Source organism: Macaca fascicularis, chromosome X (assembly GCF_037993035.2).
Source record: "Macaca fascicularis isolate 582-1 chromosome X, T2T-MFA8v1.1".
Classification (NCBI taxonomy): Eukaryota; Metazoa; Chordata; class Mammalia; order Primates; family Cercopithecidae; genus Macaca; species Macaca fascicularis.
Genome location: NC_088395.1, coordinates 19,618,893 through 19,646,517, shown reverse-complemented (window position 1 = coordinate 19,646,517; position 27,625 = coordinate 19,618,893). Strand labels below are relative to the sequence as shown.

Below are 27,625 nucleotides of genomic sequence, written 5' to 3'. Positions count from 1 at the left end.
CGGGGTGGGATCCAACCAGCTGCTCCAGAGGATCTCGGCCCCTCCTGTAGCCTCAACCTTTTTTGTTCCTCTGGATGGTGACTCTCACACCAGAGCACATGTCAGAACCTCCTGGAGGACTTGCTCAAACACAGACTGCTGGACCCCACCCCATGCCTTCTAGTTCAGTAGTCTGGGCTGGGGCCAGAGAATCTGCATTTCTAACAGGTTCTCTGGTGATGCTGCTCGTGTGGAGCCCCACTTTGAGAACTACTGCTCTAGTTCACCCCTCATTGCCCCTGTTCCCCTGCAATTGCTTCCAAGTAGGCAAAGTAAGGCGCTGGAGGACTGGTGTGTTTGAGGCCCTTGCATCCAGGGAGCCCATCCAGACCTCTAGGGGCAGCGCCTAGCAGTGGTGTGTGCCTGTTCCACCAATGAATGCAGCTTTAGACAGGCCCTTCAGAGTATAAGAAGCAGTGCCTAATTCAAATTCCTTCAGGTAGTGGGGGTGAGAATTAGGGGGTTAAAAACAGAGCCCTAGGTCCTTAGGGCTTCATGGGAACTCATCCAGTAAGCCAGCAGGTATGGGGAGACTAGGGCCTCAGCCTGCCACATGCCCTTGTGTTTCAGCTGGCCCAAGGCTGTACTGCATATTATAACCTTTCAGCCCTGGCCCTTTCTGTTGACTTCCTCTCCTCTCCTCTTGGTGGGATTTTTCCCCTGTATTTAGGGCAGGGCAGTTTCTTCTGGAAGGATCCCTGTGGCTCCAGGCTCTGTGTCTGACCCTCCTACCCGACTCTGTAGCACAAAGCCCTGGCCAGTTGCTGGTGGAAGCTGCAGTCCTTAGTGAAATGGGGAGTGGACTGTGGTTCCTGAAATTGCATTGTCATCTGGAGGCTCAAGGGCCTACTTTTTTATCCTCAGAGGCTTAAAGACAACTGATGGTAGCTGGAGAGGGTTAAGAGAGATGGAGGGAATCTTCATTCAAGTTTGTCTTGCTCAGTGATCTTTTAATGAGTCTTTCCAGTCTTGGGGTGGTTGTGTGCTCTTTCAGTACAGATTCAGGTGGCAGGTGGTTGGTGGTTTGGTTTAAATCAGAGGTATGTTAAAATATTCAGGATGGTGAGGGTGTCTGTGAAACTAAGAGAGGAAGTGGCTTAAAGAGCTAGGCTGTCAGCCGGGCACAATGGCTCCCACCTGTCATCCTTGCCCTTTGGGAGACTGAGGCAGGAGGATCACTTGAGGCCAGGAGTTTGAGACCATCCTGGGCAATGTAGCAAGGCCTTGTCTCTACAAAAAATTAAAAAGAAAAAATTTGCCAGACATGGTGGTGTGTGCTTGTGGTCCCAGTTACTCAGTAGGCTGAGGTGGGAGGATCACTTGAGCCCAGGAGTTTGAGATTACAATGAGTTATGATTATGCCACTGAATTCCAGCTTGGGTGACAGAGCGAGATCCTGTCTCTCTCTAAAAAAAAAAGAACCAGGTTGTCAAGCTAGATTTAGAATTAATTCTTTTTTTAAAAATTCTTTTATTTTTTCTATGGGACTCTGCTTGATATGGACTTAATTCTGTTGTCTGTTGGCCCAGGGACATCACTGCCCAGTGGATACCTCATCCACTCCCACTCTTTTTGAGGGTTTTCTCCAGGGAGTTGCATCTGTGAGGCAGTCTTTCCCTCCTGCTTTCATTCCTCCCCTAGCATCTTCTCTTAGGCCCTGCTAGGCCACTTGAGCAAGAATCTCAGGCCATAAAACATTTCCACATCAGATTTCCTCCAACAGCACAGAGCACTTATGGCTCACACATGGAAGCGTGGACATTGACATGTTATTCTGAGAGTTCTGACTTTAGAGCATTTTGAGGAAAGTATCTTCTGAGGTCTTTCTTTCCTGTAAGTTAGCTGTAGCAGTCAATTCCTTTTAAGGGGCTGGGGGAATGAATTCTTGGCACACTCTATTGTCCTTTGGGCTAGTCACATTTGTGCTAAATATCAGGTGAGCTCCCTGCAGACACCATGGGAAAAGGACAACATCTTATTCTTGGCAATTTGCAAGGGGCAAATTAGGCTGTGGCGCTTACAAGTAGAATTATTAAATATCAATGGGGGATAATAAATGTGAAGTAGCTTGCAAATCTTCTGATATTATGTCTGTTTCAGTGAAAACACAGCTGCTAAGATACTTTCCTAGCTGTAATCGAGAAGGTAATTTTCCTGAAAGGCCATTTAAAGCAGATCTTTAGTGCCTTTGGCTCATTAAGAAGCATGAATAGGGGTAAGTCTCTGAAAAAGATGAATTAGACACAGAGCAGAGGAGCGATGGTGTCCATGATGCAGTATGATAGTGTCCAGGGCCCAGGTACTCCAAATAGCCCAAGGACTAATTTGTTGTGTGGTTTATTAATGGACTGGAGTCAGTCCTGGACTAATACAACTAATTCTTCCGTTTAGAGTTAATGTTGGCACTCAATTTTCCCCGGTAATGAATGAGTTAGAGTAAGCAGGCACGTGAGTTTAAGATACAGTGCTAATATTTTGTGAGAAACATCGAACAAGGCTTGATGTTTAAATCAATAGTTGAAAGTGTGAAGGGAAAACTTTCCAGAAAAGGCTTAGAGGATAAATAAGAGCAGTTAATTGAAAGCAAACCAAGCCCACCCAATGTTTAGATTTGTTTAGAAGCCAAGTGAACATTTGAGAAGAGAAACATTTCTGTAGTTCCGTGATGTCATCGGCTTTCCTGGTGTGTTTGGAGCTTTTGACATTGGTGTGGTACTTTACCTCAGTGAGGCTGATGGAACAGAGCGGATGTTGCAGGGCCTCAGTTTCAGAATTCTTGTCGTGTACTCATGAAGACCTGTGGAGAGATTTTGCCTCAAGTCAGTTTGGATGGCTTCTGCCCTCCAGTCTGATAAAATCCCCTGATGTCAAACCACAGATGGAATTTCCAGAGACTGTGCTCTGTGGACTGGTGACAAATCCTTTGTGAAAAGTCTGTGTGACACTACTAAACAGAGACGGCTTTGGGGAGGAGAATGAGGGGACCAACGTGCTCCCCTCAGAAGCCTTGATGCTCTCATAGAAGGTCTGGCCAGGTGTGGGGGTCTAGCTTTGTAAAATAGGAAGACCCCTTTGATAATTACTTTTTTTGTCTAGTTAAAACTTTTTGGATTTCTCTGCAATTTAAAGAATATAGGTTTTAAAATGTAAAGCTGAAGATTCATTTTTCTGTGTGTTAATAAAGTTAATACACACCCCATATTTATTGGGGAAGGCAGTATAAACTAGAATTTCCTTAGGTTTCTTAAAAGTTCACCAAGTGAGCATCACTGAAGATTAACAAAAGGATCTACGCAAAGATTTATTTTTACTTTGCTCAGGCGGTTGTTTATAAAAGGTAAGATGAAAAACCAAAGCACACGTTACAGAGTAGGAAATCAAGTACTTTTATTTTATACCAGAAATAGGAGGAAAAGGATAAAATCAGGGTGAACCCCTAAAAAAAAAAAGACAATCAAAAAAGATCCTGCAGGTAGAAGGGTTGGGAGAGTTTTTTAGCCATGAGGACCATTTGACCTTGGTGACAGTGCAGCTACTGAGTTCCCAGAATTCTGCCTTTTCAAGTCATGTAACATTTGCAAATGCTGACAAACAGCTGCTAATTCTGTTTTCTATGAAAGGGTGACAGGGTGTTCTCAGGACATGAGCTGCTTCTCCCCAGATCCACATGCCTTTCACACAGTGGCACCATCAGCGGGGACCTGGGGAGGAGACACCAGTCCAGAAAATGATGATGATTTTTTTTTTCTTTTCTTTTTGAGCCGGAGTCTCGCTCTGTCGCCCAGGGTAGAGTGCAGTGGTGTAATCTCGGCTCACTGCAAGCTCCGCCTCCCAGGTTCACGCCATTCTCCTGCCTCAGCCTCCCGAGTAGCTGGGACTACGGGCGCCGGGCGCCGGCCACCACGCCTGGCTAATTCTTTGTATTTTTAGTAGAGACAGGGTTTCACTGTGTTAGCCAGGATGGTCTTGATCTCCTGACCTCGTGATCTGCCTGCCTTGGCCTCCCAAAGTGCTGGGATTACAGGCGTGAGCCACCGTGCCCGGCCGAAAATGATGATTCTTATGGGTGTGTGTGGGGGGGTGTGTGTGCACGTGCTTGTGTGTGTGAGAGAGAGACTGAATTGCTTGAGAAAATTTGCATTTGAGTTCAGAAGTATGAGCCCACATCTGTGAAAGCAGTAGGTAAAAGACTAGTGAATGCAGATGACTCAGATATGTGCACAAACCTGTGGCTTTATAGTTACAGAAAATACAAATATACTTCATGCTGAATTTGAATAATTTGAAGTGAGGTACAATTCCAAAGAGCAAGTTGTGATCTAGGACAAAGGAACCTCTGGAATGAGTGACAGCTCGGAGAGCCAGAGGTGGAAGGAGGAACGAAACCTGTGTCATGGGCCACCCTGGAGGCTGGGAGATCTCCTCTTATGGGTTTTTCTCCTATTTGTGTGTCTGTGTGCCTATCTGTATTCTCTATGTGAGTCCCTATGCTTGTGCATCAGTGTCTCTGTGTATGGGGGTTCTGTTTTTTCTGTGTCTATGGGTCTGCCTCTCCCACTCTGTGTAAACGGGCTACCCCAGAAACACTTGCCAGGTGGAGCACACTGGCCTGGGTCAATGCCACATATGGTTTCTTACAAGTTGCAGAAAGGTTATGCTTGGCAAAAATGGGTGTGCCCCAAAGCCCCACACAGTGAACGGGTTTTCTCATGATCTTGTCACACCTGTCACAAGAGTGGGGGAAGATGAGGAGGAAGAGCCAGCTGGAAGTTTTACAATTGTGTTTAATTTGTGGTTTACATCCTCCTCCCGACCCTTTTCCCTGACAAGCCACCCATACACTTTTCACTTTGCATTACATTTGTCCTCGCCCATCTCCATGGGATATTCCCAGAATTCTGAGTGCTTCCTTTGACTTTCTCTACTGCAGAGACTATTCTCCCTGGGAATGATTATTACAGCTCCCGTTAATTTTCATGTTCATGTTCAATGTTGGAAAGGAGAGGAAATGGGGGGAGCATGGGTGGTGACTCAGGAAGCTGAGGAAATCGCCCTTATTAGGCCTCAAATTTTATTCTTAAAAAAAAAAAAAAAAAAAAAAAAACTGGCCCCAGGCTCTTTGGGCCTTATTTTTTCTGATTGCTAGCTTTCCTTTGACCTCCCTCCTTCCATTTCTTTCTCTCCTTGGTTCTGCTTTGAAGGTCACAAAGCTTCCCAAAGCTGTTAGAGGTGGTGCTAACTCGCTTTATTGAAAGGTTACTCTTCAGCTGTACCAGTGGATTTCCCCTAACAGCGCTCCCAGAAGATAAACGGACTCTCTTATTGTTGGTAATAACTTTGAGTTTTTAAAGAGGACACTTTCATTGGCAATAATTTAAATGACTTTTCTAAGGTATTTTCCCAACTGTTTTTCTCTTTTTCCTCTTCCACTTTAGCAAATGTCATGAATTTCCTTTTTTTAAAACCACCAACACAAGTATTTTTTTCTTTTTTCTTTTTTGTTTTTTTGAGACGGAGTCTTGCTCTGTCGCCCAGGCTGGAGTGCAGTGGTGCGATCTCGGCTCACTACAAGCTCCGCCTCCCGGGTTCACGCCATTCTCCTGCCTCAGCCTCCCAAGTAGCTGGGACTACAGGTGCCCGCCACCACGCCCAGCTAATTTTTTTGTATTTTTTAGTAGAGACGGGGTTTCACCGTGTTAGCCAGAATGGTCTCGATGTCCTGACCTCGTGGTCTGCCCACCTCGGCCTCCCAGAGTGCTGAGATTACAGGCGTGAGCCACCACGCCCAGCCAAGTATTTTTTTCTTAAATAAAGTGTATACTTAAAATTTGTAAAATGCAGGCAGGAACCAGAAAGATAATTCACTTTCTAGCCAGTCATTTGTTATAAGCATGATGATGATATGTGTTTGTTATTTTTCTACAAAAATGGAATCATATTATAGGTGGTGTTTTTTTTTTTTTTTTTTTTTTTTTGAGACGGAGTCTTGCTCTGTAGCCCGGGCTGGAGTACAGTGGCGGGATCTCAGCTCACTGCAAGCTCCGCCTCCCGGGTTTATGCCATTCTCCTGCCTCAGACTCCGGAGTAGCTGGGACTACAGGCGCCCGCCACCTCGCCTGGCTAGTTTTTTGTATTTTTAGTAGAGATGGGGTTTCACGGTGTTAGCCAGGATGGTCTCGATCTCCTGACCTCGTGATCCACCCGTCTCGGCCTCCCAAAGTGCTGGGATTACAGGCTTGAGCCACCGCGCCCGGCCTATAGGTGGTGTTTTATAAGCGATTTTTTTGTTTGTTTTAATTGTGGCGAAATACACAGAAAATTGTAACCAAAATTTTTTTTTTTTTTTTGAGACGGAGTTTCGCTTTTGTCACCCAGGCAGGAGTGCCATGGCACAATCTCAGCTCACTGCAACCTTTGCCTCCTAGGTTCAAGCAATTTTCCTGCCTCAGCCTCCTGAGTAACTGGGATTACTGGTGCCCACTGCCACGCCCGGCTAATTTTTGTATTTTTAGTAGAGATGGGATTTCACCTTATTGGCCAGGCTGATCTTGAACTCCTGACCTCAGGTGATCTGCCTGCCTCAGCCTCCCAAAGTGCTGGGATTACAGACATGAGCCACTGTGCCCAGCTGTAACCAATTTTTAAGTGTAATATTATGTTACTTAATTTTCTACAGCATCAGTAATGTTTTTCAAGTTTTTTAAAGTTGCAGAACCCTTTCCTCAAAGACCAGAGAGCTTCAAGCAGAGCTGCACCACCATTGAGGCAGGAGTGGGGAGCCCAGGCTACATCTTGTCAATGTTGCAGTTTATAGTTACCCTCCCCATAGCTTTGAGGCCTCCTAGGGATCCCAGTCACACTCAGTAGCCGACTTTGAAAGCACACAGACCTACCTTCTAGTGCCCCAATTGTTAATATCTTAGATTGCTCTAATTTTCTTATAAAGAAAAAATTTTGGACACACTTTAAATCCTCTTTGAAGCACATCTGTGATTACTTCCCTAGGTAAGTCCTTATAAGTAGAGTTACTGGGTTTAGAATATGAGTGTTGTTGTTGTTGTTGTTGTTTTTTTTGGCCTATAATCCATATTGCCAACTGGTCTTCGCCAAAGTGTGCCAACTCAGACTCTCACAGTAATGTAGGAGAAGGCTCAACTTCCCATTCCCTGGGTAAAATAAACCTTAAAAATTCAGTCTGTTAGCAAAAGAAACTATCAACAGGGTAAGCAGACAACCTAGAGAATGAGAGAAAATATTTGCAAACTGTTCACCTGACAAAATTCTAATATTCAGCATCTATATGGAACTTAAATTTACAAGAAAAAAAAAACATTAAGAAGTGGGCAAATGACATGAACAGACACTTTTTAAAAGAAGACATACATGTGACCAACAAGCATATGAAAAAAAGCTCAATATCATTGATCATTAGGGAAATGCATATCAAAACCACAGTGAGGTACCATCTCACACCAGTCAGAATGGCTACTAAAAAGTCAAAAAATAACATGCTGGCAAGGTTACAGAGAAAAGGGAACCCTTATACACTGTTGGTGGGAATGTAAATTAGTTCAACCACTGTGGAAAGCAGTGTGGTGATTCCTCAAAGAGCTAAAAACAGAACTACCATTCGACCCAGCAATCCCATTACCGGGTATATACCCAAAGGAATATAAGTCATTCTACCATAAAGACACACGCACAAGTATGTTTATTGCCACACTATTCACAATAGCAAAGACATGAAATCAGCCTAAATGTCCATCATAGATAGATTGGATAAAGAAAATATGGTACATATACACCATGGAATACTATGCAGCCATAAAAAAGAATGAGATCATGTCTTTTGTGGGAACATGGATGGAGCTGGAGGCCATCATCCTTAGCAGACTAACACAGGAACAGAAAACCAAATACCACATGTTCTCACTTATAAGTGGGAGCTAAAGGATGAGAACACATGGACACAAAAGGAACAGACATGGGGGCCTACTTGAGGGTAGAGGGTAGGAGGAGGGAGAGGAGCAGAAAAAATAACTATTGAGTACTAGGCTTGGTACCTGGGTGACGAAATAATCTGTACAACAAACCCCTATGACACTAGTTTATCTAACAAACCTGCACTTAGTGACATTATTTTCGTATGTCTCTTGGCCACATATGATTCTTCTTTGAACTATTTATTCATAACCTTTGTCCATTTTTAGATTCAGATGTTTGTCCATGAATCCGAGCGTGAGAACCCTTGGTTATACTGCGTGTAGACATTTTAAATGATATTTTCAAGAATCAGCTGTGACACAAAAGGAGTGGGGGATTGTGCGCCAAAAGTCTTACAGAGTTTAGCATGAGAACTTGGAAAGAATAAACTTCTGGACTTTGATCTCTGATTTTATGATTCTGTGATACTAGATAACTTATCTGCCATTTAGGAATGCTCTGTCATATTGACTAGAGAGAAAATCCGGAGTTAAAACCAATGGCTGCATTAAGTTAGGAGATTTTTTCTAGCGGTTTGATTAATCTTTACTGCTCCAGTATCCAAACTGCAATGTGAGAGTTCAATCTTGTGGCTTATTCAACCACACATTGTATTAAACATCTTCTACTTGAGAAAAACATGAAGTGCCCCATGTGCATTTTGAGTACGTTATATCATAAGTAAAGTCGTGGCTGGAAGGTAGTTAAGACAGAATTTCTTTTTATTTGTTTGCCAAGTGATGCTAAATCAACAATAATATTGCTTTGAAAAGGAGCAAAATTATGCCATGACTCTTTGCAATGAAAATAAATTATAAGGCCTGGTGTGGTGACTCACACCTGTAATCCCAGCACTTTGGGAGCCGAACTGGGTGGATCACTTGAGTCCAGGAGTTCAAGATCAGCCTGGGCAACATGGCAAGACCCTGTCTCTATGGAGAAAAAGAAAAAGAAAAAAAAAAGACAAAAATTAGCCGGGTGTGGTGGTGGATACCTGTAGTCCCAGCTGCTCAGGAGGCTGAGATGGGAGGATTGCTTGAGCCCAGGAGGTGGAGGTTGCAATGGGCTGAGATCGAGCCACTGCTCTGCACTCTAGCCTGAGTGACAGAGCTAGACCCTGTCTCCAAAAAAAAAAAAAAAAAAAAAAAATGCAGCTGTATAATAATATTATTCAATATCCTCTTGTGAAGTGAAAACCTCCTTCTGCTTAACAGGGAGGTGTCTTTATTTCAGGACAGGAAAATTTACATGGAATAAGAACAAAGATCTTACTAATTTAAAAAAACCCAAATATATATATATATATATATATGTGTGTGTGTGTGTGTGTGTGTGTGTACACACACTGAATTTGACCGGACAGGAAAACAAGATTAAAATGTCAGTTCTGTCTTTTCAACCTGAATACCTCCAATAGCTACATTTTAGAAATTTCTGAGATAATTAATGTGTACTCATATGTTCACTCATAAATCAGACCATGGGATTACTGATGAAAGGATGCAAACTTGGGGGTCAGTCTTGGAAATTTTTGACTGAATTTTAATCTTCCTATTGTGAACATCTATTTCATGTTGAAAACTCAGCATTTCCTATTTCTCCTAAACATAGATACCACAATAAATAGTTTGTATCTATTTCTTTTCCTTCAAGGAGAACATAGTTTTTTGCCCATATTATCTAACTGCAAGATCAATGAAATGCCAGCTGAAATTGTTTGGTGCATCTGGGATGCCCATGGTATGTGCCGTTTGGTTGTGTGGCTGAGTCAATGGCATTAGGTGGACTTTAGCCTCCCCCTGAGTGGTTATTAGGGTTGTGGATGGAATGTATTGAATTCAAATCTCTCATTTATAAGGCGAGGTGTGAATTGTAGAATGATGCTATTAACTTGGGCTGAACCCCAGATATTACTGTGTACTTTTTTCCCCCTTCAACATGTCATGGAGTGTTAAAACAGTCACCCACATGTCCTTTCCATATTTAACCTTTTGGAGGTGCTGTTTTATTGCTGAGCCAGGGTGGTTATAGCCGATTGGCTTAAATGGACAGACAGCAACAAGATAGCTGAGGAGGGTAATAGATCCTGCCACTCTGTTCATTTTGTTTGTATCTGGGTGAAATTCTCGTAAGTTGCAGCCAGTGTGTGTGTTTTTTGTGTCTCTGCATTGTGTTTGCAGTCAATCAGAAAACTGATACCCATGTGGTGCATTGGTATCGGCAGGTCTCCTGTGTGTGACCTAAAACCATTCTGCATTTCCATTTGTCAGGTTTCCCTGTGTGCTCCAGGTTCAGAGCAAATTAACTTCCAAGTCAAAGAAACCACCGAAGCTCTGCTTGAACTAAAGCTAAGCTACTCTACTGGTGTAGGGAAAGGGAGGAGGTTGATCATTAGAGGACAAGGGCAAGTTGAGAAATTGTTCTATATTTCAGTCAGTTAATTATCACAGCTTCCCAGCATGTCTGCAAGGAGAAATGAGAAGAACATCAATAAGTGATTATTTTCCTTTATTATTCTGTTCACCTGCCATTTACTGTGCACGTTCCAGGGGAAGAGAGATTAGCAGGGGTTAACTTTAAAAAATCAGAGTCCCAGAGGACTCACAAAGGCATGCTGTGTCTGCCTTTCTGGTACTGAGTGATGAGGGTGGGACAGGGCTGGTGCTAAACTTTTAGATCTGTTTTTAAGCTTTGAGGACAAATTTTATAAATATGAGCTGCTTCTTTAAAAAAAATTCCCTTTCTACTCTAAAAATAGTTTGCTGGGAAAAAGTTTGTGAATTGTTTAAGACTCAGAAATTCAGCTGAGCATGTTTCCTTATAAATAAACAAAAAAATCACCTCACAGCTACTGTCAAAAAGCAGATGTGGCTTCTTAGGAAAGAAACAAGATTTCTGGGATGTTAATGCCAATGTCAGAATGTGAGAGAAAATTCAGAATTTTCCCTTCTGGCTTGCTCTTTTCAGACCTTCTAAATTCTTCTCATTTCTTATGATCAAGTTGGTATGTTGTCCCTTTTGGAAAGAGTTTTCCCAGGCAGAATGAATGGCCTTAGTTTCTGTTCTTACCAGTACCCTTAGCAACACTTGTCTCTTTCCTGTAACACTTTATGTTAATGACAATTGCTAATATTTACTGTATGCCAGGCACTGTTCTAAGCTCAGTTCATGTGCTATTTTATTTTGTTGTCATAACTCTTTGAATTAGATACTACTATTCTCATTTTAAGGATAAGGACTATGGTAGGCAGAATAATGGCCCCTCAAAGGTGTCCACATTCTAATCTTCAGAACCTGTGAATGTTTACCTTATGATGCAGATATGGTTAAGAATTTTGGATTAGAATCACAAGGGTCCTTATAAGAAGGAAGCACATGGGCAACAAAAGCAAAAATACATAAATTAGACAACATCAAAATGTAAAACTTCTATACATCAAACTATACAATCAACAGACTGAAAGTGCAACCTGAACAATGGAGAAAATATTTTCAAATCATATATCTGATAAGGGGTTAATATCCAGAATCTATAAAGACTCCTACAACTGAACAACAAAACAAATAACCCGATTCAAAATGGGCAAGGGACTTGAATAGACAGTTTTCCAAAGAAGACCAACAAGCAGATGAAAAGATGCTCAACATCACTGACCGTCAGGTAAATGCAAATCAAAATCACAGTGAGATTGCACCTCACACCCATTAGGATGGCTGCTATAAAAAAAGAAAAAACAAGTGTTGGTGAGGATGTGGAACTATTGAAACCTTGATATACTGTCGGTGGGGATGTAAAATGGTGTAGCTACCATAAAAAACAGTGTGGCAGTTCCTTGAAAAATTAAAAATAGAATTACCATATGATCTAGCAATTTTACTTCTGGGTGTATATCCAAAAGAATTGAAAGCAGGGTCTCAGAGATATTGTATACCCATGTGCATAGCAGTATTCACAGAAGGCAAAAGATGGAAGCAACCCAGGTGTCTATGCAACAGAATATCATTCTGCCTCAAAAGAAGGAAATTCTGACACATGCTACAATGTGGATGAACCTTGATACATTATGCTAAGTGACAGAAGCCAGTCAGTCACAAAAGGACAAATACTATATGACTTAACCTATATGAGGTATCTAAAGTCAACTTTACAGAGACAGAAAATGGAGTGGTGGTTGCCAGGAGCTCCTGGGAGGGGAGAAGGGAGTTGTTTAATGGGTACAGAGTTTTTTTTTTTTCAGTTTTGCAAGAGGAAAAGAAATCTGATGATCTTTTGCACAATGTGACTGTACTTAACACTACTGAACTGTATACTTTAAACTGGTTAAGATGTTAAATTTTATGTAACATGTATTTACCAAAATTAAAAAAAAATTTTTTTTTTGAAAGGGAGACAGTAAGATCAGAGTTAGTGATGATAGAAGCAGAGGTCAGAGAGAGAGTGAGCATTAAAGATGCCATACTGCTGGCCTCGAAGATGGAGGAAGGGAACACAAGCTAAGGAATGCAGGTAACCCCTAGAAGCTGGAAAGGGCAAGAGAACCTCCTCTCCTCTCCTACAGCCCCCGAATGAATGCAGCCCTGCCAACACCTCCATTTTAGCCCAGTAAGACAGTTTCTGGATTTCTAACCTCCAGAACTGTGAGATACTAACTTTGGGTTAAGCCACCAAGTTTTTGGTAATTTGTTAGAGCAGTGGTAAGAAACTATTACTAAGGACTATTCAGTTCAGAGAGGTTATGACCTTGTGCATGGTCACGAAGTGACTGGAACTCTGATTAAGAGCTGGAGCTGGCCAGGCAGGGTGGCTCACACCTGTAATCCCAGCACTTTGGGAGGCCAAGCTGGGTGGATCACTTGAGGTCAGGAGTTTGAGATCAGCCTGGTTTCTCTACTTAACCCTGTCTCTACTTAAAAAAAAGAAAAAAGAAATGCAAAATTTAGCTGGGCATGGTGGCGCAGCCTGTAGTTCCAGTTACTCGGGAGGCTGAGGCAGAAGAATCGCTTGAATCTGGGAGGCGGAGGTTGTAGTGAGCCGAGATCACACCACTGCACTCCAGCCTGGCAACGGAGCGAGACTCAGTCTAGAAAAAAAAAGAGTTGGAGCTCATGTCCACTCCACTCAGAGTTCCGGCATTGCTAGATGGTGAGACCCTAGGTAGCAGTGGCCATCTTTAACACTACCACTGACATAGAACCTGATATATAATTAAGACACTTAGTAATTTTGGCTAAAAGATTTAATGATAATGCACCATCACCTTTTCTTCTGTTCCCCTGATGCTGTGTCCTAGAAGTCATAAGGATTAAACCTAGGAAAAGGTTTTTTAGAAAACATTTCCCTTCTCTGTCATTGTGGGGCTGCTAAGGAATAGTGTCCTCAAGGTTTTAGTGTCACTTCTGGGGGCCTCTGGGTATTTGTTGCCAGGTCCCATGATGGAGTAGAGTCAGGAGTGCTTATAGAACCCAGACAGGGGTCAGAGCCAGGGGAAATATGGATCCTGTTGTTGGTAGATGCGCAGTCTGTTTTGAGAAGAAATGACCAAATTTAGTCATGACCTGTTAACCTGTTTGTTAACATTATTTCTCTTTAAGCTAAATAAAGGCAGATATTTCTAAGCACAAATGAAGAAATTCCTGTGTTAGCTGTGATCAGTGGGCATTTCCCACTCTGAAATGCTTCCTCACCCTCAAACCTAAGCTTTGGAAACCAGGCTCCTAAAATCAGGGCCTTGTAATTCCCCATATGAGTTATTCTAAATTGGGCTTCTGGGTGTTTCTTTTTTTGAAGCAGGAGCAGATGGAGAATGAGAGGCCTTCTAATAATGTGCATTAAAATTATTAGGAAAAATGGGTATTTTGTACTTCTTTTTTTTTTGAGACAGAGTCTTGCTCTGTCACCCAGGCTGGAATGCAGCGGTGCAATCTCAGCTCACTGCACCCTCCACCTCCTGGGCTCAGGTGGTCCTCCTGCCTCCTGAGTAGCTGGGACTACAGGTGCATGCCACCGTGCCCAGCTAATTTTTGTATTTTTTGTGGAGACGGGGTTTCACCATGTTACCCAGGCTGATCTCGAACTTCTTACATCAAGAGATCTGCCCACCTTGGCCTCCCAAAGTGCTGGGATTACAGGCATGAGCCACCGCGCCCCGCCTATTTTGTACTTTTAAAATAATCTTTGAGTGGGAAGGCCTTCGCAATCATGTCACAAATCTGAAAGACCTAAGGGAAAAGATTGATTGATTTTACTACATAGAAATTAGAGACTTCTGTATGGACAGAGATAGAATTAATAGAATAAATAGACAAATGACAAACAGGTAAATTCTGCAACACGTATGACAGCCCCAGGGATACTTCTTTTATATACGGAGAGCTATTAGAAATGAGAGGGAAAAAAGGCAGGATGCTGTGTAGGAGAATTGACAAAAGACATGAGTAAGCTCATCACAGAAAAAGACAAATGGATAATGGTAAGCATATGGAAAGCTGTTCAACCTTATTTTCTACTAATTAAAGAAATGCAAATTAAATATCATCTTCTGTTATCAGATTGGCAAAAATGAAGACATTTAAAAGTAGTATGGGGAAATCAGCTCTCTTCCATGCTATTGGTGGGAATGTAATTGATAAATATTTTGCCTATTTTTTTTTTATCTGCTAAAAGTAAGGATGCACCAAGTTGTTGACCTGGAATTTCACTCTAGGGAATTTGTCCCTCAGTTACCTTTGTGGTATATGTGCAGAGTTATAGGCACAGTGATGCTCAATGTAGTGTTGTTTGTACTTGCAGAGGACTTGAGACAACTGGATGGTTTCATGTGGGTTATAGTTCTATGAGAAGAGAACTGTCTCCCACCCAGCAAAATTCAAATAAGTTACCCATTTAATCAGCCAAGGATACAGACATTTAGAAAGGAGATTGCCTCAGGCAGGAGCAGATGAGGTATATATAAAAGGTATATCCCAGACAGCAATCTCCACTCCCAGGTTTCCAGTGGTCTAAATGGCAAGGGAGATTTTGCCAGATCTCAGAAACAGCCATAGTTTGCTGTGCCACAAATCTTTTTTCCATCAGCATTTCAGAAGAGCCAGTGAGGACAACTGTTGTCCCTTCATCTATGGTATGGTGACAAACACGCAGCTCACTTGGTTCACCTTGCCTGCTGCCTAGACAGAGCTGATTTATCAAGACGGGAATTGCAGTGGAGAAAGAGTAATTCCTGCAGAGCTGGCTGTGTGGGAGACCAGAGTTTTATTATTACTCAAGGAATTGGAATTTTAAAAGATAATTTGGCAGGTAGGGCTTGGGAAGTGAGTAGTGCTGATTCAGATCAGGTTGGAGATGGAATTATAGTGGGGGGTCAAAGTTAGGTTTTCTTGCTATCTTATGTTCCTGGGTGGGATCGCAGAACTGGTTGAGGCAGTTTACCAGTCTGGATGGTGTCAGCTGATCTAGTACAGGGTCTGCAAAATATCTCAAGCGTTGATCTTAGGTTTTACAGTAGTGATGTTATCCCCAGGAGCAATTTGGGGAGGGTCAGACTCTTGCCAGGAGCTGCATGACCCCTAAACTGTAATTTCTAATCTTGCAGCTAATTTCTTAGCCCTCCAAAGGCATACTGGTCCCCAGGCAAGAAGAGGGTCTTTTCTGGAAAGGGCTATTATCAATTTTGTTTTGGAGGCAAACCATAAACTAAATTCCTTTCCAAGGTTAGTTCAGCCTACGCCCAGGAACGAACAAGGACAGCTTAAAGGTTAGAAGAAAGATGGAGTCGGTTAAGTCTGATCTCTTTCATTGTCATAATTTCCTCAGTTATAAGTTTCGCAAAGGCAGTTTCACATCCATGTTCCAAAATCTACTTCCAGACACAACCAGACTGTCCCTTTTGATACTGGTCTATCCTACAGTTGGATTCTGTGCAGCTATGAGGAAGAGGGACAAAGCTCTAACTGATAGAGAAGATGTCTAAGATGCATTGTTAAGTTGAAGAAAGCAAGTTACAGTATAACACAAAGAGTCCATTTGTGTTTAAAAACAAGTAGGGATGGACACACACACACCCCCCTCATTAATGGTTCCCAGAGGAGGAGGAATGGGATTTCACTGGGGGATGGGCCACCTTTATCCTTTGCTCCCTACCCCTTTTGTTATTTATTTTTTGGAATGAACATGTATATCTTTAATTATTAATTTTTGAGTGGTTACCCACACACAGTTTTGAAAGTCATATGGTGCTAAAAGATGTGTGAGTACCCCGCAGCCTCTTGTCCCTTCTCTTTGTGTCCTTATCTTCTAGGAGGCAGTCGTTCTTCAGTTCTAGCTGTTGCTTCTTCTATTTGCTGCTGTGCTTCTGAATAATATTCATTGCTGCTCTCTTGGTTTGTCAATTCTAGATATGATCTCTTAACTCTCATGGTAGTTGAGGACTTCAGCTTTTTTCTGTATGCACATATCTCAGGTTTTGCTTTAATCTGTACTTAATGTTTTCATTAATGTAGCAATGTTGATATTGAATATTGAAGCAAGAATATACTATAACTAATTTCCATATATAGCTTTTTGTTTTCTCTCTGTCTTCCTCTCTCTCCCTCCTTTCCTCCCTCTCTCTCTCCCCCCTCCCTCCCCACCCCCATCCTTCCTTCTTCTTCGTCCCTCCCTCTCTCTCTCCCCTACTTCCTCTCTTCTCTCTCTCTTTCCCTCCCTCTCTCACCCCCACCTCCCTCTCCCTCTCTCTCCCTCTCTCTCTTCCCCTCTCTCTTCCCCTCTCCCTCCTCCCCCTTTTCTTCTTGCCCCTCACCTTCCCCCTCTCTACCTCTCTTCTTCTCCCTCTTCTGGAAGAACACCAGAGCCTTCCAACCTCTCGTTCCACTCTGCTGCCCAGCTGTCAGCCAGGAAATTTCCATCACACCTCCCCCGCCTCCTCTCTCTCATTGACTGTCCTGGATCCTGCATCCTTCTCTTTCTTGTTTTACTCACTTGACTTGGTGGAATGCACCCTCCAGTAGCCTTCTGAGGGAGCCAGTGCACGGAAGTAAATTTTTTGAAATTTCTTCAAAACCAACCACATTAGGAGTTGCATACTAAAAAGTTTTTCCTTTTAGCATTCAACTATCCCTTCTTAGCCCCTGGCCCGTGTCTGTTGGCAGGTGGGGTTCTCCCTCCTACTGATGGAGCCAGAGAATCCTGGGACCCAGAGGCTGTGCCATTATTCACAAGACCTTATTTAATCTTCAGAATGGTTTGACAAACTAATAAAACTGAGGCACCGAGGTTACGCCCTCAGCGGTATCAGAACCAGGAATTGAAGTGTCAGCTGCTTGGGCCAGGCTGCTGCCTTTTCTAATCTAGCTGCTCCTTACTGGAAGAAGGAATAACAGTACCATGCCATGAGTGACACATGCCAGATGCATGCTCATGGTTATAGGGTGAGTCCAATTCTCGATTCCCACTTGTGTCTGGTTCCTGACAACTTGAGCTCTAGGTAGCCATCCTTCTCTCTAGAAATACCTTACAGTTTTATTATTTATTTATTTATTTATTTAGAGACAGAGTCTCACTCTGTTGCCCAGGCTGGAGTGCAGTGGTGTGATCTCAGCTCATTGCAAGCTCTGTCTCCCGGGTTCATGCCATTCTCCTGCCTCAGCCTCCTGAGTAGCTGGAACTATAGGCGCCTACCACCATGCCCAGCTTATTTTTTATATTTTTAGTAGAGACGGGGTTTCACCGTGTTAGCCAGGATGGTCTCAATCTCCTGACCTTGTGATCCACCCACCTTGGCCTCCCAAAGTGCTGGGATTACTGGTGTGAGCCTCCGCCCCCAGCCAAATTTTAGTGTGTGTGTGTGTGTGTGTGTGTGTGTGTGTGTGTATGTGTCGAGAGAGAGAGAGAGAGAGAGAGAGAGAGAGAGAGAGAGAGAGAGAGAGACAGACCAACACTGATTTATAGCTCCTTATGGTAATTAAAATGCCCTGCCTATCATTTGTCTAAACTTGCTGTGATTATTTTTATTGCTACAGTATTTGGTTTCAAGCACTGTAAGAATGTCATCCTCCTCCTCCCATTCCTTTTGTGATGTGAAATGCTTCATTACTTAGGAATTTGCTGCTGATTGTACAGTTTAGCATTTGATCTTTTTGTTAGCCACAGTCAGGTGACCACACATAGGGTAATTAGATTAACCCACCCCTCCTCTTCTCCACTGAAACAATGTAAAATCCAGTATTCTATTAGCACATGCCTTCCGTAGATTAATGATCTTGGAGTTGCTGCGTGGAAATTTGCATAGCTCCCTACAGCTCTAAGAAATGAAAATGCCCAGCTGTCTAAAAGCTTTAATCAGGAAATGAGCATGAAATGGCATTGTTTTGTCACGGGCTTGGAATAATTTATTCTTGACAATCGAGTTATCCTGGATATAAATGTGTATAAACATTCTTTCAACAACCAGTAAACAGGTGCTTTTTTGTTTGTTAAAAATTCAAGATTTTCTTGACTTGGGCTTGGCTTTCAAATCGTTGGCCCTCATGCTGGTTGCTGCCAAAAGTTTATACTAAAGTCATTTTCCTTGTCTCTCCTCTTTTAAATGGCAGTTTCTGGAGACTGGCCTTTCAGAGCAAGAACGGTCTTAGGGAGTGAAGGAATGGGGACATGGCCATAGGACCACCCGGGGTCATTCCTCACCCAGCCCCTTCTTGCTTGTGTTCTCACCCCCTCTTGGGACCTACTTTCCCCTATCTGTCAAATACAAATAATAATGGCCCCATCCCTTAATGTGGTTGTGAGCATTAAATGTGTTATGCCAAGTAAAGCCTTAGAAAAGTACCTTGTTCGTGGAATACTCTTCATAATGGCGAGCTAATACCATAAGACATAGGGAAATGAAGATGCGATTCCGTTTCTTTTTGTATTTAAAAGATCCTAGTGCACTTAAATTTTTTTCTGTTAGACTATTAGTCTTGCAGGCAATTGTGACTATAAATGCTTTCATTTATAGTGGCACACTGTTAAAAGAATGATAGAACTAATGATAATGGCTAACATTCATTGAATGCCTGGGAGTGAAACACTGAATGAGGCCTATTCCTGACTCTTGGGGCTAGACGTAAGGACCCATGCTTACAGCCCAGTGGGTGAGGGCACTGTGACAGGCTCTTACTCATCATCAAAGCTGTTAAAAAGACAGCAGAAATGGCCGTTGGACCTTGGATATTGCTTCCTCTTTTTTCTCCTCCAAGAGCAAGCTTTTTATCTAGCACGTGATTTAACAGTTCCTGTGTTGGGTGTACTGTTTCACGGACTAGGTATGATGTAGCAAGAAACATTTAAAAATTTTTCCAGAGGAGACTTTGATGGGAAAAATGCCCATCCCTTAGGGGACTCAATTTGAGATCGTGTAATTAACCTTTTAGAACATAATTAACCAAACTGTTTAGCTCTTTTTACTTGTACTCTGGACCCCAAAGAAAGCTGGATCCTACCCATGATAAACCTATCATCAATAAGATTTAATGTTGCCTCTTTATATGCATTTTATTTTTCTTGATTGTCATGCCCTTAGTTATTCTTGCATTTCAAGAATCTTTTTTTTTTTTTTTCTTGAAACGAGGTCTCACTCTGTGACCCAGGCCGGAGTGCAGTGGTGCGATCTCAGTTCACTGCAACCTCCACTTCCAGGGTTCAAGCAATTATCCTGCCTCAGCCTCCCGAGTAGCTGGGTTTACGGACACGTGCCACCACACCTGGCTACTTTTTTTGTGTTTTTAGTAGAGACGGAGTTTCACCATGTTGGCCAGGCTGGTCTGGAACTCCTGCCCTCAGGTAATCTGCCCACCTTGGCCTCTCAGAGTGCTGGGATTACAGGTGTGAGCAATTGCCCCTGGCCTTGAATCTTGAACTTTATATCATATAATTGAAAAGAAACATTGATTATTGGGTTTTGCCTGATTTTCTCCACATCTTAACTTTCCTATCTCCTCTGCTCTAATGAAATGTATAGACTGGAGAGCTTTGTATAAATCTTTTGTATATGTTAGCATACACTGTTGGATCTTTAAAACCGGTAGTGGAAATTATATAGCTAAACTCTTATTGGGGCAGTGTCAACTTCTTCCTTGTGTCAGTCGAGAAAAATGACGAGACAAGTCTCAATCATTTTAGGAAGTTTATTTGCCAAAGTTAAGGACACGCACCTGAGAGACAGGTCCTATGCCTTCCTCTGAAGATGATTTTGAGGGCTCCCAAACTTAAAGGGGAAAGTGTGGGATATTCAGAAGTATACAATTTTCATGTAAGAGGAGGGTAGGGAAAAATAGTTATTCATGCCTTTGGCTTGGTAAATCTGCATTTTTTTTTAAACATAACATAATATAGACAAATGGGGCAGAGGAAAAATGCAGGGAATCTGCGTTTTTACATAAGATAACATAGACAAAATGGGGCAGGAGAGCAATCAGATATGCATTTGTGTCTGGTGAGCAGGGCGACCCATAAAGATAAGCTATCAATTTACCCAGGCTGGAGTGCAGTGGCCGGATCTCAGCTCACTGCAAGCTCCGCCTCCCGGGTTCATGCCATTCTCCTGCCTCAGCCTCCCGAGTAGCTGGGACTACAGGCGCCTGCCACCTCGCCCGGCTAAGTTTTTGTATTTTTAGTAGAGACGGGGTTTCACTGTGTTACCCAGGATGGTCTCGATCTCCGGACCTCGTGATCCGCCCGTCTCGGCCTCCCAAAGTGCTGGGATTACAGGCTTGAGCCACCGCGCCCGGCCGCCATGGTGAAATCTTAACAGAAACACCTTAGGGTAAAGACCTTGGAGCTCACTAGGAATTTCTTTGTGGGTAAAATGTGGGGTAGGCATGTAGCTTTTCATCTTGTAGCCATTGTATTTAGGAACCAAAAGGGGAGGCAGGTTTGTGTGACTCAGTTCCCAGTTTGACTTTTTCCTTTAGCTTAGTGATTTTGAGACCCCAGGATTTATTTTCCGTTCACACTTGTTTGCAAAAAAAAAAAAAAAAAAAAAGGTAGCAGTTAATAGTTTAATGATCAGGAAATAGTAAACATATTTCAGTTACTCAATGTTTAAGTTAATTAAAATTTTGAATAGCTAACAGAGGCATATGGTGCCAGCTAAAAGGGACAAAATATATGCTTTCCCTGTCCCTCGGCCACCTGGTTCCCCTCCCTGGAGGCAGCCTCAGTTATCAGTTTATTGTGTGTGGCTTCTTTACATACAAATGTATACAAATGCTAGCATACGTTAGGCTTTTTTTTTTTTTTTTCTTTAAACCTAGCAACATGTCTTGGTGATTGTCTTTCTTGGTACATACAGACTGGCTTCAGTCTTGGAGAGTGTTGCATGGGATTGATTTATGGCCATTCATCAGCTGCTCTCTACTGATACACATTTATGTTCTTTCAGTCTTTTGCTAATTTAAGCAATACTGTAACGATTAATCTTGTACATATGCTGTTTTGCATGTGTACAAGTATATATGTAGTTTAAATTCCTAGGAGTAGAAATACTGAGTCAAAAGGCACAGACATTTAAATTTTTGATAGTCAGTTGTCAAGTTGCCTCCCACAGAGGTTGTACAAATTTATTTATCAATTTATACTCTCCTTAGAAAGTATATGAGGCTTTCTTTCCCTACACCCTTGCTGACGTTATCAATTTTTTTTTACTGTTGACAATCTGACAAATAAAAATATCTCATTGTAATTTAAAAATTAGGTATGTCCTTCCCTAAACTGTCAAATTCTGGAGAGGTTTGTTCTTGGGGTCCTCATAGCCCCCATTCTTTGAGAGGACCAGCTGTGTGCCAGGCACTATGCCACATGCTGTGAAAACAGACAGTATTCTGAGAGAGCCAGATTCTAGTGCAAGGACACATGTAAACATTATTATAATACAGTATGTAAATGCTACAATTCTAGGTATGAGAAAATAGCCAGAATGATACAGGGTCCTTCTGTGTACTGAGCACTGTCGGGCATCATTGTACAGGAATACCACTGTAACTTTCATTTCTCTCGTTGTAGCAGGACGAGCCGCATACAAAACTCCTCAGACACGGAGTTAAAGAAGGAAGTGGTTTATTCGGCTGGGAGCATTGGCAAGACTGCTGTCTCAAGAGCCAAGCTCCCTGACTGAGCAATTCCTGTCCCTTTTAAGGGTTCACAACTCTAAGGGGGTGCGCGTGAGAGGGTTGTGATCGATTGAGCAAGCAGGGGGTATGTGACTGAGGGCTGCATGCACTGGTGATCAGAATGAAACAGAACAGGACAGGGATTTTTACAATGCCTTTTCATACAATGTCTGGAATCTGTAGATAACAAAACCGGTTAGGTCAGGGGTCGATTTTTAACTACCAGGCTTAGGTCAGGCAGGCCCAGGCCTGGTTTCAGGTCTGGTTCCTAGGCGCTGGGCTACCTGCCTTTAGTTTTGCTTCTCTTTCTTTTTCTGAGCGTAAAACAATATGAGGGGGTCTGTCTCTCTTCTCTCATTGTGAATGCAGTTAAGCATCTTTTTGTATGTTTGAGTCACGTTTTTCTTTCTTGTTGTGACCTGTCCTTTGCTATTTTTTTGTTAGGTTATTGATCTTTTTGTTGATACTTTGTAGAAGGAGCTCTCTCTATAGAAGAGGCAACGTTCCCCTAGTTTGTCTTTTGTCTTCGTTGATGAATTTTGTCGTTGTTGCTATTTGCTATGTTATATTCTTAGCTTTCTGTAATTTATTTTTATTTATTTATTTATTTATTTTGAGACAGAGTCTCGACCTGTCACCCAGACTGGAGTCCGATGGCGCAATCTTGGCTCACTGCAACCTCCGCATCCTGGGTTTAAGCGATTCTCCTGCCTCTGCCTCCCAAGCAACTGGGATTAGAGGCACGCGCCACCACACCCTGATAAGTTTTTGTATCTTTTGCAGAGACAGGGTTTCACCATGTTGGCCAGGCTGGTCTCGAACTCCTGACCTTGTGATCCGCCTGCCTTGGCCTCCCAAAGTGCTGGGATTACAGACGTGAGCCACCGCGCCTGCCATTCTGTAATTTATTGACCCTTTCTTTTCCGCCTTCTAAATTCTGTGTCAAAGTGTTAATTTTTTTTTGCCTTTCTGAGATTGTAGAAACATTCTTTATTTTCTTCTAATGCTTTAAAGGTTTAATTTTTAAATGAGTAAATTCATTTTGAATGTCTAAGATTCCCAGTTAAAGAAATAAGTCTTGCTTGTTTTTTTTTTTAAAAAAAGTTAGGGACTACATGAATTTTCTTTTTTTTTTTTTTTTTTTTTTTTTTTAGAACAACTCAGCAAAATAAAATTCCTGTTTATTGTTGGACAACATTGTTTCACACATACATCAAACAGGCCAAAAAAAATAAACAGCAACTTCATAGACAAAAAAGGAAAAAAAAGAAACCTTTTATCTTTGGCCTTTTTAACCATCTCATACAAACCAACTACTTATAGTACAGCCAAGTACATACACAAAAAAGTTACTGGAATGCTCGGAATAAGATTGTTTTTCTGTTGTCGTTTTTGCTTTTTTTACAAGGTTTTTTTTCTCCTTTGAGATTATAATGAACATGGTCACACCACAAGTAAAGTCAGAAGTAGGACAGAGAACGCTCCGAAGGCTGGTTTGGTCATCCGAGATCATTAAAAATGGCTGACCCTAACAATATGTACAAAAATATAAAATGTAAATAAAAAATACAAACAAATTTCCTTTTTAAAGTACTTTTAAGAAAAAAAGCAGGGCCTTGGAAGTTTTGGTTCTTTTTTCCTCCCCTGTTGCAAATTCTCGTGGTTTGGGTGGGGTGGTGGAGAGCGCGTGTCATCTGCGGGTGGCACTGCCCACGGTGGGCGGGCGGGCGGGCCTCTCTACTCGAAGGTGACCACGTTTAGATTCTGAGACGGGAAGTGGAGGGTGAATAGGTCACGGCGGCCTTTTTTTTTGGTTTAACTTTTCCTTTTTTGCTGTCTAGTCATCCTCGTCAGTCTTCTGCTTCTTGGTATCAACATCGTCATCCTTATCATCTTCAGCTGCCCGCTTGCCCGTAGCTGACTCAGCTTCCTCATCTTCATCTCCATCCTCTTCCTCATCATCACCTCCTTCTTCCTCCTCTTCCTCCCCACCTTCTTCCTCTTCTTCATCTACCTCATTGTCAGCCTCTTGCTCCCCATTTTCCTCATTAGCATTCCCGTTAGCAGGGGCGTCTCTTCCATTTTCTGCCTCTTCTACAACTTCCTTCTTCTCCTTTAAGTCCTTGGTGGTGATTTCGGAGCTGGTGTCTACGGCTGCGTCTGACATGGTGGGGCACGCCGGTGATCCGATGCAGGGGATTTAAAAAGAAAGCGAGAGTTCAGGGACTCTGGCGATAAAGCTGCCGGAGTCCGCGGCGGCGGAGGAAGCGCGCGGCGGAGGCGGCTGCGGCGAGCAAGGAGGTGGACGAGGAACAATGCAAAGATGGCTTTTCAGAGCAGCCAGTGGGACACATGAATTTTCTTACTGTATTATCTTCTTCCCTCTGCTCCTAAGCCTGATCTGCATCTTGTAAGGTGAGAAGTTGATGGTGATCCAGTCGTATCTTTATAGGGATGATACAGATCTCCATGTTGTTGCAGCTTTGGGCTCAATTGAGAATATTCTGCCTCTGATCACTTGAGGTCGGGAGTTCGAGACCAGCCTGACCAACATGGTGAAACTTGGTCTTTACTAAAAATACAAAAATTGGCTGGATGTGATGGTGAGTGCCTGTAATCCCAGCTACTAGGCTGACTGAGACAGGAGAATCACTTGAACCCAAGAGGCAGAGGTTATGATAGAGCAAGACTCTTCCCTCCCCCCCACCAAAAAAAGGAAAATACTCTATTTCATCTATAGATAGCCGTCTTGCCCATAACAGTCTACTAAATTGGTCATTCATCTGATAGATATTTTTAAGTGTCCAAACAACTGGTTGATATTGACACCCTTTGATCCAGTGGTAATAATCTAGATGTTTAGTGGGGTATGGGCAAACATAAAGGCACCAACAATCATGCAAGTAATTACACTGTACATCAGGAAGCAACATTATCTCTGTGGGACACAAAGGTAGCCATTCATTTTTGTCCAGTGTCTGTCACTTGTTGTGGTCTTTATAGTGTTCATCCCTTTACTGCAGGTCAAGAGCTTCTTGCCCTTGTTCTCATGTTCTTGTTATTTTCCTATTCGTGTTATCAGTGATTCTTGGGAGATAATACTGCAAGTATATGATATTGCAAATGTGCAGTTAAAGATTGACATAGAACACAGCAATAGACCTGTTACATTTCTTGAAATTTCCTTGTTAGCTTTGAGCTGAAAATACTGATATATATATCAGTATATATCAAAGCACTTTTCTGAGCATCAGCATATTTTGTAAGTATGAGAAAGCCATTGTGGTGTGAGAACATCAACATGGTTTCGCTATGTAATTTTAGGGCAAATTATGAAATATTTAAAGCATATAACAAATACCTATGTGCCCACCACCCTTGCTTTATTAAATCCTCATATTTTGCTATATTTACTTTATATATTTTTTTCTTCTTTACAGTTCTCTCTAATGAAGTTGGTGCACTTGGTGGTTTGATAGCATGGGTATTTTCTTTTATCGTGGTAATCAGATATATTTTTTAAAGAAACAGAATCTTATAGCTACAGCTGAAGCTCCCCTTGGTAGTCTGCCATACTCTCAGAATACTTGCTGTGTCTTCCCAGGTGTTCTGAGACAGACCAGCCTTTTGTGAAGACAGCTAAATACTGGGAAGGCACAGTCTCTGCACAAAGGGAACATACTCACGGGGCAGCTGTTCCTCAAACTTGCCTTTTGCTTGGGGCGGGGTGGGGTCAGGGGAGAGACTTGCATGTGGGGGAGCAATGTGCTATTCTAGGATTCTGTGTCTATTCAAAGCTCTCTTGATCAGTAGATTTGGTATAAGTGTTTGTTTTTAGTGATTTTTAAAAATCGCCTGCCAGTGGTAATTTTGCAAAATGGTTTTCTATGAACTAGTGCAGGGGGCACAGCTGTGATCCCACAGCTACGTCTGGGTCTAAAGGAAGCCTTTCCTCCAGAAAGAAATAGAGCAGGATTGAGGGCAGGCTGATGAATGATGTCTGTTTTCCCTGCCCTGCTTCCACCCTAAGCCAAGGGGGCTCTGCCTAACCTCACTCAGCTCTTCGAATGCAGAGAGAAGTACCAGGACCAGCATTCTGGGCAGGTCAGGGTGGTGCCCAGCTTTCCCTGGTGTCCGTGGCCCCAGCCAGCTCTGTGTGCCAATACTGTTGGTGATAGGAGAGAGGGAAATCTGGCAAGATAGGGGGAAAACAGCTGAGGTGGAGAACAAGGATGCCCTCTTGGGAACAGATCCATTCATCTGATTGGATAGGTGAGATGAGACACGCGTGGCTTACCCACTCCATAGAGTGCATCTGGCACATTCCAACCACCTGCCCCATTGATGTTGATCCCAGAAAACATCTCACCACCTGAGATGAACATTAAAATACCCAAGCACTAGCTTTGTGTATTTCTGACCTCCTAGGACGAAATATCAGTACATTTCAATTTAAAAGAATCTATCTTCTTTCAGTTTAAGCATCTGTGGTGTTCTTTTAAGTTGAAATTGCATACAGTGAAGTGCAGAGGTCTTAGAAGTACAGTTCAATGAATATTTTGGTCTGTGTACACCTGTGTAACCATCACCCAGCCTTCGTTATAGGACATTTTCATCCTCCCAGGAGGCTCCCTTGCACGCCTCCCCAAGGGTAACTGCTGTTCTGAGATCTCTCACCAATGATTAATTTTGCCTATTGTTGGGTTTCACATAATTGGAATCATACAGTATATAATCTTTTGTGTCTGGCTTCTGTCATTCAACATTATGACTGTGAATTTCATCTGTGTTGTTATGTATAGTTCTTTTTAAAATAGTATTTGCTATTTAATAATGAGAGTAGATAATCAATTTGTATACTACTCTCTAATTCACTCTTGGATCCTGAAGACACCTCTTGGATCGTGTGTTTATTGTTAGACCTCTTTTACAGATGTCAAAAGGGCTGCATGGAGACTTTAAGTATTGCCCCCAAGGTCACACCTCTGATAAATGATGACGTAGTACTAGTTCTGGTTTTCTGATGCACAGCATCATTCTCAATTCATCGTGAAGCCTGTGCCTTAACCTGTGTTATGAATGGTGAAAGAAGTAAAGGATGAGGGGAGGGAGGGGCCCCCAAACTGATCATATTTTGGTATTTTACTGTGTAGTATTTTGGTTACAGACTGACCAGTTAATTTAAAGGAGTTAACATTGAACCCAGCCAACTCGCCAGTACCTGTAAAGCATGAAATGGATGGGGGACGGAGAATAGAAAAAAAGGTAGCCAACTTGGCTCAGCAGCCAGCCAGATCCAGGCAACGCAGCTTATCAGAAAGCAGACCATCCTAGCATAGCTTGCAGTTGCATGCACATCATGTGTTTGCCCGGCGAGGCTGCTGTTTGCAGGCCGCTGAATGCGTCGTGGAAAATTTTTGCCAGAGTGGCATTATTGGGGCTTTTTGGTCTCTGAATG

General features: G+C 42.5%; 1 protein-coding gene and 1 pseudogene across 22 annotated transcripts in view; one reads left to right on the top strand and one right to left on the bottom strand.

Annotated features, from left to right (window-relative positions):
• Nucleotides 1-27,625, top strand: part of SH3KBP1 (SH3 domain containing kinase binding protein 1) — a 361,548-nt gene that overhangs the window by 108,118 nt on the left and 225,805 nt on the right. The window lies entirely within an intron of this gene.
• Nucleotides 23,288-24,424, bottom strand: LOC102126999 (prothymosin alpha pseudogene; annotated as a pseudogene).